Raw genomic sequence first — 12,890 nt, 5'->3', positions numbered from 1 at the left:
GTGAGATCGAGAGAAAAGATCGTTGTTGGAGCGAACTCGTTACTACGAAAATGTAATTAGGCGGTAGGAGGAAACACAGAGATAGTTGGTGTTCTTCGAAAGAATCCACGGCATGGATAACCCCGTATCATCAATATTTTATACCTAATATACTAATTTTTCCGATATATCTGTTTGAGTTCCAAGCAGCGTGATCGCGCTGTTTCGATTTTGTGTGGAAAAGTCCCAGTATATTTGAACGCTACGGACGACTGATAGTATTTTGTATTTCATTGTTATCTTCTCAATAATTATTATTGAACAAAACTTGAAATATTTATAAACTAATAGTACGTATATATAATAATATATGTATTTTATAAAGTAACAAATATGACGAACGCTATTGCGCCGTTTGATTCTCTCCGCAATCGATTAAGACAAGCGCTATCGCGCTGTTCGGGATTTTTCGACCCTGATTTTTCAATGACCCCTGGGACTCAAACGGATATACAGCTACGTATTTGTTGCGTGCTCGGAATTAAATACTGATTGAATAAGAACGACCAAACTTTTCAATGTGAAATATTTTTTTATCTGTCTTACGTATAAAAAAGTTGTATTTAATTATTGGAAAGAAATTAACGTATCGGATTCTCTTTTACATATTTTCCGTTATTTACATTGCTTTCTCGTCAAATTATTCAACGAGATCCTCGTTCACTCTGGAATAAATTATGCCGATCATATCGCTCATTTTAGATGGCCTATCGAGCGATTTATGTTTGATTCTGTGTTTGATTGTTGGCAAATGATTTGTAAACGATTAATTGATTCGACAGTTTGGCATATTCGAGTCAGAGCGATTTCAATTTCCTGCGGTTTCGAGTAAATATTAGCTTAATCGGATTTTGCATTAAATTCTTAGAGAAGAATATGTAAATCATTTTTATATGGACGTGTCTTTTCCTGGGAACCCTGTAAAATGTAAATTATCGCTTTAATGGTAACAAATAGTTGATGACACATTCGTGTGGATATAACGTTCGTCTGAGATGATATTTCATGTCGAAATTTACGCATATGTGTATATAAGAACTTTTCGTAGAAATTATACTTATCGCTATTATCTTAAACTATATTAAGTTGTAGATGTCGCGGTTAAACTAAAGGACGTCTGTATGTTGATTGACGCAACATTTTTCCATTTTTATATTCATGTATATAGGGTATCTGAAAAATGAGATTTTAGGAAAAATATTCTGTAATAGAAATTAATTCATACATAATGAAATATAAGTTGCAACTTTTGATCAAAATAAACGCATTGTTTAAATCAATAAAATTGGGAGGTCATTGAGGAGAGAATGTAATAGAGTTCGTGAAATTCGTACAATTTCAGGATGTAATGTTTGATAAAATTGATGCAAGAAGATAATGAAATGATTAATTATAAATTATTTATCAGTAGCCAAACGTCTATGGGAAAAACCAAGCCGGATTGGAAAAATAATAAGCATATTAAGACAATATAGATATACCTAATTCGGCCGGGAGTGTAACAACAAATAATATTTTCTATTACGTGAAACAAAATAGTGGCTGCGGTACCTCTATAATTTGATTTGTTCGTACTTGTATTATACTTATATCAGCACGGTCTCTGGTGGTTTGGAACCTATCTAAAATTTAAAATTGTAGTTCCCACGTGTCTCCAACTGTACCAAAAACCATTGTTTTTGTATACACTAAACTGAGATAAAACATTCGGCTAGTACAGTTTTGCTGGCGAAAATAGAGATCCATGTGCCTTAGACTACTAGAGATTTTATACAAGAGTACATACCACAATGATACGCACGTAATCTTCAATCCAAATTTGTCACTAATAACTCGTAGATGATGCGATTATAAATAAAGAAATAGGAAAAAGAAAATAGATATAGCATGCAACCAAAGAATTATTAGGTACGACTTAAAGGCAGAGGTTGCGGGTTAAAATTGACGCATATGCAAAAACATGAACAGCGTCGACATACAAAAACGAGTGCTAGTAACAATTTTTGTTACTCCTGAGCAAAATAATTGAAAACTTTCGTACTATACAAAAATATAGAACTATTGAATTATTAACGTGAAATTATTACTAAATACTCTGAGGAATAAAAATAATAGCTTAGATAATGACGAATTATATATATATATATATATATTATTCGTCATTATTAATATATATATATATATATATATATATATATATAATAAATAATATTGTAAGTGGAATACGAACATGATGGATAGAACAAAAATCTCTTTTTAGACTTTTAAAGAAGACGATATTCTTTCTGAGCTCTTTTTTGGAAACATCTTTTTCCAGATTATAAAGAAGAGATCTTTCTGCTTTCTTTACGACGTTCGGTGTTGTAATATAAAATAAAACTCCTTCCTGCAAATTGTATATAAAAAAAAGTCTATTCGCACATTAGATTCGCAAATTTATTCTGTGAACTATTTGTGGGAATTTTAGATTTAGTAGAGAAGTTGTAAATACGCAATTGGATAGACAATTGGCGAGCATTACGTTTCGATAGCGTTGTCTGTTCCGATTACGTACATAGCAAAACAACATGGTATAATTTCGCTGTTACCCTTTGATCGATGACAATGTTCCGTTTAGCGAAAAGTCGACATCACGAAACGGCAGACCATTAATCCAGTTGGATTAATATTTTTTTGAAAACAAATTGATAGTAAAAATGTGTTTGCATGATATAATTGTAAACGATATTTAGAGCGAAATAAGCGACTTTGAAATAATCTTCCTCCAATGCTTCATAAACAAAATATGAAGTAAATGAAAAAGAGCGACATTTTTTCACATTTCGTTTTATACCTTAAGAGCTATTTTTCGTACATGCAAATGTTTCAGTGGGATGTTGTAGTTAATGAAGTTATTTATAAAACGAGACAAAGTTGTCCCATTTTCACAGCAGGCAGTCAGAGGACATCGGCGCAGTCCTCGCATCGTCTTTTAATCATATGTGCGAAAACTGTAATTCATGGAAAAAATCGCAAACTTTGTAAACGTATTTCTGTCCCTTATGGGCGTTCAATTGATATAAAAAAATAAGCATATAATACAAGTGATAAACTGTGAAACAACGCTTGTTTCATCTCTTAATGTTTAATAGTTCAGCGTTCGCGACTTTTTGAAAATAATCTATCTTTGAATCAATCGGTTCTATTGTTGCTGAAAACATGTTTTATTTTTAAATTACGTGGAATGATTAAAAAAATCGATAAAGACAGGTTCCACAATGGTAGGAAGTAAAGTGGGAAAATAATAGCATTTTACAACTAAGCAAAAGTAACCATCACCGTGTTTTAGCATCACAAGCGTTTCAACGAAAAGATATTTTCACACTTGCATATCAAAATCCAGATCTTCCAGATAGCGTACGAGCTCAAGGGATAAAGTAAGATAAGCTCATACACTTTTATTGTAAATTTTAAATTTCCCGTTTTGTAAGTTGACAAATTGATTGTGCGAAAACTAATAGACGGATCGATTCGAAATTTGGCACCAATTTTAAAATGACTAGAACTTGCTTATCTTAGAGCCTCGATATTGGATGATAATTTTAACGTACGGTATAAACGACTTAAGAAAAGTGTATTTTCTTCTACTTCTTACTAATTTCTAATCTCTCAATTTTATTCACTTTACAGATAATTTCACTAGCTGCAACTTTCCATTGAAACTTTTTCACGTACAATAGTTTTTAAGTTTTATAAAGCGAAATATAAAAGAGGGTAGTGTCGTTTTCGTTTAATCGATATTTTGCTTATAAAGCACCGGCGGAAAATTGTTTCACAATCGCTTATTTTGTTCTAAATATTGTTCCGAATCATACCAGGCAAAAACATTTATACTATCAATTTCTTTCTGAAATCATCTATTTTAGACTTAATTCGGCTGAACAACATGGGAAGATCGTTAAAACAGGTAAGAAGAGGTAGATGCATGAATCGTGATTGCGCGCAAATAAATGTGACCAAATTTCTTTTCTTTTCTTCTGGTAAGTCGGCTAACATCGATTTCATTCTGCTGCAATTACAGCTGGCAATAACTCGAAATATAGGACGACAGCCTTGTGGAGTTTGTTCATGGGTGCCCGACTGTCTCGCGTGGTCTACGCTCCACCGACGACCACACCCGTCTTTAAGCACGTAACTGGATGAAACGTAATTTCTACGAATTCAGAATGGAATTTCATAATTTAGTAAAATCGATAGGAATTCGATGAAGTTAAATTCTTTCCGCATCACCATATTGACTCGTTGCTTTCCTTCCGAATTTTCAGTAAAACTTGGTCCTTCATCCTATACCGTTATTTGAGAATATCGAATATATTTGATATTTCATTTCTTTCAATTTCGAATATGTTTTAGCATTTACTTAATCCTATATTGGTGTTATAGGATCATAGGAGATACAGTAATTTCAGTCGAATATTTTAGTAGGAGAAGCGTTATTCGCTTGCACTTGATTGTTTGCGTTTTCCTTTAACGTCTTATACTTTTTTTGATGCAACCTGTAATTAAAATTATTGTTTATGTAATTATGTAATTAAAAAAGGTGTTGATATAGTTAATTCAAGATCTATAAAAATGAAATATTAAAGCGGATTATAAATGACTTAATTAAAATCTCCATCTCCGTTTCCAAACGAAGATTAATAAAATGGAAAACACCGAAATTTTGATTTTCATATTGTACTTTTTCTATAAGTCTCTAGAAAATTGAATTTTAAATTATCTATTAATTGTTTAACTTATTTATTCGAGTACACGATCGTTAAATATTTGAGTAGTTTTTATTGCTTGACCAAAATTAATTCCGATTAGCAGAGTTGTAATTGTCCCTGATTTCGTTGCATTGATGTCGCGAATTCTTAAGAAATGTGGTGGTTAATTGACTGTTAGTTGTTAGTTATTGTTATTGGTATTATTTTTCATATCTAGTGAATGTTTGAAAACGAGATGTAACATATGTATATGGGGTTATATATCGATCATTTGAGAATTTGATGTGATCAATTTATAGGTAGGCCGAACATGATGAATTCAAGGGGGATATGGTTAGAATTATTGATATTCTCTCAAGCGAACTCAGATTAGCCGCGAATCGTAAAATCTTGATGTAAAGGATTAAGTTTATATGTATATTGCATATTACTCTAAATCGAAATTCTTAGTTTATATATCTTGCATATCCACAAATTTTAAACATGTATATATTTACTTTTCTAGAAATATTTGTACGCAAAATAATTAGAAAATTATTTTAAAGCCCTGATAATGTAAAAGATGTAAATAGAGTTTTTAATTGTATCGTCGTAATTACATTACCTCGCCACTTTGTTAATTTATCATTAAACAAGTACTTCCAGGAGTGTTATAATAATTAGAAATATTGGATTACACGTTTAGTTTTTGTATTCCATGCTGTTGAAACGAATTTCATTATTTTCACGATTGTGCAAATAAACTTTATAAGAAGGCGTGAATAATGAAATTATAACACCTTTAATAATTATTCGTCGATTGTATGTGTTTATCTGAGTACATAAGCTGTTGTGTCACTTCGAATGTTAACGTCTTTTTCTCGTGTCGGTCTGTCTATTGATTCGCCAGCATCAGCACTCTAGAATAACATTTCTTTTCTTGTGGACACTGAGGTGAACGTTCTTTAACCTTTGACTTTTCGCTTTAAGCTTCTCAAAGAAGTCGTTAGCCATCCGATACTTGGCACCTCGACAAGACTCGTCAACCTCGAACACTGAATACCTAGTTATATGAAGAAGTCGCGATTACCTCTCGTTTCAAAGGGAAGTAGTCTGATAAGAACGGGTTCATTGGAATTCGATATTATTTAATTCGTGGATATCGTTTATGAGCCTGATACATGATAATCAGCTACGTATGTATTTAGCGATAAAGAATCTTTGCCTTGCGCTTCGTGTATCTCCGTGTGATGTTTTATTTTGAAAATTATTATAGCAGAATAGATAGGTAAAAGGCAAATACGTAATATCTACAAACGCTTTCATTCAATATTCGTTAATATTGAAAAAAACGCGACTAATATTTTATTGTATGAAAGGTTCATGAAATTCAATCTAGTACTGGTAGTATTGATATTGATCATCAAACAAATGATGTGATTGTTTGACGCGCTTCACAAACTAGAGATTGCCGAGAATATCGATAAACTCGTTTAAAAGATGCATTTCGTTAAGCACCACTTATTCTCGACAAATTGAATATTGTTTGCAAATGCGATTAATCGCAATATAATTAATTCATAAATAACAAGTTGAACAATGTAAAGTCGTGTCGCGATATATTGTTTGGCGATTATCTTTTTCCTTAGAAAAGAAAAATTTATCATCGTTCATTATTTTACCTTTGCTGAAGTAAGATAGATTCTACATATAATCTTCGTACAGCCACAGAATTCAAAACTGAAACTTTTAGTCTTTATGTGCTCATGTTTGTAATTCCTGTGTTTCGATATCCGAATTACGTTGCTTTGATTATCAACTGATTTTATGACCTTGTTATGCCGTGGTCTACATATATAATATATGTATACTCCGATGATTTCTACACGCGTTTGTCATGTCTCGATGACGATGACGGAAGTAGGAACTTACGCTTCCTGGAGTGAAAACGCATCGCTTCAACGACTACGATCAAATCCCCGAATTGAACTCATCTATAGAAAATTAAGTAAATAATTTATAGGAAGCGGTCGCTCTGTTTGATAAAATGAATGCAAACTGTTTATAATCGAACCTTCGACTTTTGTTTCTGCCTACGTTTTGAACAGCTTTATTTTTACGTTCGCCCCTACTGTCCATCTATTTATTCACGCATCGCAGCGACGTCCTAATTACATTTACCTTCGTTGCTTGCAGTTTCTTGCTCGAACGACTGAACGATCAATTATTTCTAAGATGGAGACGTTTGTTCGTTAAATTTCAGTGAAGTTTACATGGATTGACTGGGATAAAATACATGGATTGTCGACTAACATCGATCTGGATATGAGAGATAAATTAGAAATCACGAAATTTAAACATACAAATTTTAGTATTAATTCGTATGAAGCATACAGTGTGCAAAGTACATACTGTAAAGTCAATATATAATATACCATACATAACGAATATCCGATTAGCATCGAACATATTGAGCATTGAAATTATTGTATCACGGTGCCGTGACGTTTTCTGTTCCCTGAATATCTATGGTCGTTTTTTATAGGTCAATTCTTAATTTCTCATTGTCAGTCATACGATTTATATCTAGTGACCTCTTTCCTCGAATACACCTTGTCATCAATCTCTTATGCAGACGCTTACGTATGTTAGCGAATTACTAAACAGATTTCCATGGAACTAATACTGTGGACCCTTAACCCCCATTAGGAGCGTTCATATTGCGTATACAATTGTTCTTTCAGTCAATTTATATTATGAAATGATATTTCGATATATGTATATTTCTTTCTTCATTTACGTTCCATGATCTTGTACCTTCACGACTTATATTATATTTTAAGATCATCTTAGAAGTCCCTTTTCTCATCTATCTCTCGTGTTGTTGAAACAAACATATATGTATATGTATATGTATAGTCGTGAATAATTAGTGAGACAAGATCGCCAGTTTTAAGGTATAGTTAGTAGAACATAATGGTCGGTTTATTCTGTTTTCGTGCTATAAAAATTCACATTGATTAGTTTAAAATATTTCGAGACTATAAGTCTTCGACTTCTTCATAACCATCAAGTTTTTTCATTACTTCAAGAAAATTTTTTCTCACGATAAGAAAGAATGATAGTGTATAATGAAGTCACGAGAATGTGATGGATGACTAATTACTTGTCAGCTCGAGTCATGCAATTCTTTTTTCATAGAATTTCTTTCCTTGAATCAGATGTAGACGAGCTTTATGATACTTAGAGATGAAAGACCATTTTTCTTTTGTTAATAAGTGCGCGCTCCTTTTATTTAACGACGATACTTCATTCATCTAAATGGTAACAAACTTTTTCAGTTTCAATGAGTTCGGTTTTTTTCTAACATACATAATGTACCGAGCTTCGTCCTTCCGTGTCACAACTTAACATTTTCTCTAAACGCAAGTTTCGCAGACTTTTCCCAGTAATGGGAAATATTCTTTTTGCTGATATTCTTGCGCAACCCTCATTTATTATCCGGTGTAATTAATCTGTCTAGAACTGGATTGGTTTCGAGGAGATGGACTGGAGCGAACTCTTATTCGATCGACTTAATTCTTTTGTGACAATTTCTGCGACCAGGAAAATAGCATAAATCATTTTATGAGGTTAATCTAATCGGGAGGCTGAAGATCTATAATTCGAGATAATTATAGATAAAGGCCAGACAATCGTAACAAAGTTTTACAAAAATATCGATAAATTTTTTTAAACTAATAGTTTCGTACAAAGGCTTTATCGTAACTGACCGTGGTAGTTAGGGTAGGTTAAGAATTGAAATGACATCTTGTGTCATAAGATTTGTAATATAAATATTGAGGCATACAGATTATTTTTAAACGAACTGTATAATTTTTTCACGATTTTGTGGTAATGTTAATCGTTCGTGCGTGCGTAATGAATATGGAGAGAAAAGTTGCACGTTTTTTTAACTCTACCAAGGCATTAAATTTCCTTAGCATTTAAATGAAAATACCAAGGCCTGTATGAAAATCAGCATTTCTTCCTCGCTTAAATATTCATAAATGGGCCTATTCGAGACAGTTTGTTTTAATATTTGTTCATTATCTTCCTTTTGAAGCATGCATCAACGCTTCCTAATTGCGTTTATTCCTAGCTCGAAGCAACCGCACGATAGGTCTTCAAAACGAATGCGTAGGCTGCGATTATTTTACATTCAAAAAGTATTTATTATTATTTCTCCTTTATTGGAAGCATTTAAGAGGAGCTTTCTTTTAAAAGCGAAATGATGAAATAAAATGATGAAATGATATTTGATTTAAATATTACAAATGGTTTTCAAATGACAAATTTTATGACTGACTGACTAGTTTCATCTTCCAGTTGTGGTAAGTTGACGTAATTGCAGAGTGATATTTCCGGGTATGATTAAATCCAGTTAGAATTGATATACACATACATAGAAATAATATTGTGAAATAAAAAGATGACGCATGATTAATCAACTATGAATGTTTTATATAACGACCAAATCTGTTGCAGTTAGGAAAATAAACGTTTGACATGTTGTTTATTAGTTATTTCGTTGTTTATATATATAAAAAAAGAGGTATAAAGAGAAATGGCGAATATTATATTATTTATATTTTGCTGTTTAATTGAAACATCAGATAAACATTTCATTATTTTCAGCTATATTTACTGCTAAGACCATACCATGGATTTGTGTAATATCTCGGTAATGAACTTGTGCGAAATTTTTAAAGTTGCGACAAAATTATACAGATGGCTGCTGATAAGTAGTAGAACCCATGCGTGGTCGGACTTTGCAAATTTCTGTCTAACTTTCGTGAACAGTTTGAAACTGTTTCATTGTGATTGGTCGGTATCAGTGAAGTAAAATATCTCTTTCTTTCTCTCCCTTTTCCTCCCCCTCTCTATCTTCAAAACACATACACACACACACACGCGCGCGCGCGCGCGCACCAAGAAAAAATAACAAAAGTCGGATAAGTCAGGCAATTAAAAAAATTTCATTTCGCGAGAGGAATGCGAAGGTTAAGTCTCGCCAAACGTCACGGAATTAAAAAAAGGTGCATATTACCGAGACGTTTATTAAATTTTTGAAACAATTTTTTCGTGTTGTTTATTAAGAATTTTAACAAGGAAAATACTTCATTGTTGAAGAGTTACACGTAATACTCCTACGACAATTGTCATTCTTGATTTTTTTCTATCTTGTGTAAGAAGAGTGTAGAACTTTATTATTATATTTGCTATAATATTTACTACTATTACGATTAGTAAATTAATAAAAATATTTAAATAGCACAATAGTAAATTAAATATATACAAAAATCAAAAAGATACGTGGTTAAACGAACGCTGTATCATTCGAAGTAGTACACACACCACAAAAGTATTCAAGGCTAAAGTATTAACAAATCGATTTTCTGCTTCTTTTACGCCCACTAAAAAGCAAAAATACCGATCTTGATATCACTAGCAGATAACCAATGTACGAACACCATGTCGATTAAAAAATAGCGAAAAGGATAGAATATGAAACGAAAAAGGAATTGACACTTTTTCAACTCCGTATCGGATAACTACAAATGTGAATATCACAAAACGGGTCAATCACAGATCTTCTTACTCAATACGTGAAAATAACCTCACAAGTAGAATAGGTACGTGATATTGTCACTGCTGTAATATAAAGGCGCAAACGGTATGTTTCTGAGACTTGGCTTTGTGAAGTACGAGAACCGACGAGTGCTGCTTGTTGGTAAGGTCGTGCAAGCTCTCTGCCACGTGCCATTATCGAAAGCTCACCCCTCTTCTCTGTTTTATCGGCTGCAGCTACAAGTTCGCCACACATGCGATAATTTTATAGAGCGTTCGTGAATTTTGGACAGGTGGCGACAAAAATGTGTCGACTTGTATAGAGCTTTCGGAAAATAGCGAGTGCTGGAAAAATCGCAGCTTAAAATAATTATACACTTTATCGACGAGATTCTTGTTGGTCCTCGAACACGTATCCGCTGCTATTCCATCTTTAATTGGACTCTCTGGGCTCGTTTGTCTGTTCTTCTTGACGGAAATCCAGCCGACTCGTAGAATTTAATTTCAACAAATTTATTCAGTTACGTGACTCAATTTTTAACGTTGCCTTTAATAGCTTCTTTTTTTATTCTTTCTAAGAGGGGACCTGATAAGACCAACTTTTGTATCAAGTGGATCGACCTATTGACCTATATTTCGAATAATTTTTGGTTCTTATGGATACCGATCCTCTCGTTTGTATTTATTTGTATTTAATTCTATCATTTTGACAAACCAGTTAGAATGTTTTCTTGGTACTCGTTATTATTCGCATTATTCGTATTACTTGTCGATACAAATTTCACGAGCTCGAATTCACCAAGATTCTAAGAAAACTTGTTGAAGAAATATAGTAAATTTATTTAAAACATTTACAGAAATATTTATGCAAATTTATTATATACAGAGTAGAGAAAAAGTAAGATAAATTTAATAATACATGAATTAATAGCAAAGTAAATATCTCAATACATTTAACAGTTTCTTTTCAACCATTTTTCTTTTCAAACCTTGCCCTCAACAATTATTCAATATCTTCCAAAGTCTTCTTCGAGTATAAATCGTTGCAAATTCAGCATTTCATTAAAACAGTTCGCATGGACGTATAATGATTAATCGATTTCTCTTGCAAGTCGACTACCTGAAATTCCATGTAGTGGGCATATAGCAACTAAACGCGACCACATCGTCGCCAGCAACATTTCGGCTAATAGCTTTCAGCTGTATAAGTTGTAAGCTACGTGATATTTCTAGTTAGGAGGTTCTATGGATTCTGAATTTGATCGATGATTAATTTAACCAAGTCATGTTATCGTTTGTTTATGATCTAGTCCTAAAAAATCTAGTTTTAAAGCTCATTGGTTTCGTTCAATGTTAATTCCAGGAAAAGTAAGTTCTCTTATTCATTTAAAAATTATGTTTATTTTATAATGTAGAACTTGTGTAAAATATAGAATTGTCTGTCATTTGTAGAATACCAAATTCTTTTATATATTTGCAATTGTATTAAAATAAGATTTTCTCTGATTAATAATTTGGTTACTCGTATCATTTATCACAACTATTTTATGAGAGGTAACTATTAAAATATGGCTTTTTTTTGTTACATGAAGAATTATTTTAGTATTCGGTTAATCACTGCAGAAAGTTTATTTGCAATTTTCTTTTGCGAGCTTTTAATTCGACGTGCAATTTCCTTGTGCACTTCCATGAACTGCGAATGTTGCAGAATAGGTGTGATTAGGTACTGCCTCCATAAAAAGTAGGTCACATAGAACTTGTAAGATCTGGTTTCAAGCAATTTAGCATTATTTTGACATATAATGCAGTGTCTATTACATACTGTTGTAAAATAATTAATCTTTAAAAGATATTTTCTATTGTTCATGTTATTTGGACACCTTTCCATATCATATAGGCACAATATCTTTCCATCCCTCAAATTGTAAAAAAGAACATTTTTGAAATGATATTTCAAACTACCTCGTAATCTGACAAACGTAAAGTAAATAAGAAATGTGAACAGGAATAAAAAAAAGTTCTACACAGAGTAATATAAAAATCCCTTTAAAACTAACTGGTCTGGAATATAGTTAAAAAACACGGTTTATTACACATGGAATATAAGTTGATAGAATCCGTTAAAAAACGATAGACTAACGATAAAGTAATATATCTCATAGAACACGTGATATTTAAACAAAAGTGGTCTTACCATGCGTTGAATAATATTTTTTTTGGTGTAAATATGCGGGGCTGCATCCACGCAGACACGTTCCTGTAGTCGGCTCACAGAGACTGCGTGGCGTTCCGCGCAGGGTCGTTAAGTTCCGCTGTTATAAAAGGAACCGCCGGCACCTCGAATACGCCAGTTGTACGTTGAATCAGGTAACTCACATTCGCGAAGGTGAGGGTGGTCGCGTTTTCCCGTCAGGTGAGTCCTGCACACTGTACAACGAGTTTAAATCTTTAGAGGAGGGCGGTCAGCGAACGTTTTTTTTTTCACGAACCCCGTACACGGCGCATAGTCCAAAG

General features: G+C 32.8%; 1 protein-coding gene across 1 annotated transcript in view; it reads left to right on the top strand.

Moving 5' to 3' along the window:
* LOC132908344 (HIRA-interacting protein 3) overlaps positions 1 to 12,890 on the top strand; it is an 86,252-nt gene that overhangs the window by 13,977 nt on the left and 59,385 nt on the right. The window lies entirely within an intron of this gene.

The sequence above is a fragment of the Bombus pascuorum genome, chromosome 6 (assembly GCF_905332965.1).
Source record: "Bombus pascuorum chromosome 6, iyBomPasc1.1, whole genome shotgun sequence".
Lineage (NCBI taxonomy): Eukaryota > Metazoa > Arthropoda > Insecta > Hymenoptera > Apidae > Bombus > Bombus pascuorum.
The sequence above is the reverse complement of the archived record's forward strand: the minus strand, read 5'-3'. Positions and strand labels throughout refer to the sequence as shown.